The 1,235-nt window shown below is 30.9% G+C and overlaps 1 non-coding gene across 1 annotated transcript; it reads left to right on the top strand.

Moving 5' to 3' along the window:
• The first annotated feature begins 585 nt into the window (after positions 1–585).
• TRNAS-GCU lies at positions 586–673 on the top strand. The gene has a single exon. It is a non-coding gene; the product is annotated as a tRNA-Ser (tRNA).
• Positions 674–1,235: the final 562 nt, after the last annotated feature.

Raw genomic sequence — 1,235 nt, 5'->3', positions numbered from 1 at the left:
ATACAAATGCAACTTTTGTCGAACAGGGGAATTGTGGTAATTAAGATAGGATAAGATAGGGTCGTCAAAACCACTAAAATCATAACATAAAAATGCCTCTAAAGCTTCTTGTTTTTAGTCCAGCAAGGCGGTAAACATAAAATCAAAAAGCAGAAAGAGAAATGAGACTTTTATTTTGATCAAATTTTCTATTGCATATATTTTATTTTACCTTTATAAAAAATGGGAATTTTTTCTTGTTGCTTGAATATTAACTATTCAATTAAAATGAAATATTACAACTATAACAGGCATTTTTATTTTCAAATTCATTGGAACAAAAGAGGCCCAGCTGGGTACTGACCAGACCAGTCCATGAGAAAAAGAGGGTCCTTTCGAACAAAATCAAGACAAAGAAAAGAGTTCTTTATTTTTCTTGATATTCTTGGCTCTTCTGAGTCCTTCCTTTACTTTAGATAAAGAGATAAAGGAAATTGATGATAAAAGTTGTACATATCTATATAATATAGAAAGAAAAAAAAAGAAAGAAAGATTCTTTCCTTTATTTTATGTGCTATCTCATGTAGTAATTATCTTTTTCAATTGGGAGAGATGGCTAAGTGGACTAAAGCGGCGGATTGCTAATCCGTTGTACGAGTTAATCGTACCGAGGGTTCGAATCCCTCTCTTTCCGTTGATGACTTAATTTTTTTTTCAAATTTTTAAATCCTTTGTTCTTATTCTTAGTTAAATGTGTGGAATAAACCAAATCCTAAGAAAATTTTAAAATCAAGCAAGGAAAAATCTTTTTATTTTATTCTTCACGTCCAGGATTACGTCCGGGATCATTAGATAGGAATCCAAAGATGAAGAGAGAAACAAAAATATCACTACTGTGTAAACGAAGTGTTTTAGAGTAAGCATTACACAATCTCCAAGATGATTGTTTTTTGAAAAAAAAAAAGAGAATAGATCATCCATTTTTCTACCGCATATCCTAGTTTGACACCAAGCAACGAAGCTCTTTCTCTAAAAGAATTTTTCTAAATTCTTTTCTAATAAGAGTTTGTCATTAACCAAATTTTTATATACACAAGAGGATCCCAATAAGGTCTTTCACTCGAAAGGAAAGTGCAAAAAAAGAAGGAAATAAGTTAAGCCGTATTTCTCGTGACTATCCAAGAATTTCAATGTTTGAATCGAGATTTCAAATGGTAAAGCTTATCTGATTTGATTTATTGTAGAATTTTTTCTCG

Source organism: Capsicum annuum, unplaced genomic scaffold (genome assembly GCF_002878395.1).
Source record: "Capsicum annuum cultivar UCD-10X-F1 unplaced genomic scaffold, UCD10Xv1.1 ctg52465, whole genome shotgun sequence".
NCBI lineage: Eukaryota > Viridiplantae > Streptophyta > Magnoliopsida > Solanales > Solanaceae > Capsicum > Capsicum annuum.
Note: the sequence above shows the minus strand (reverse complement) of the source record. Positions and strands in the feature narration are given on the sequence as shown.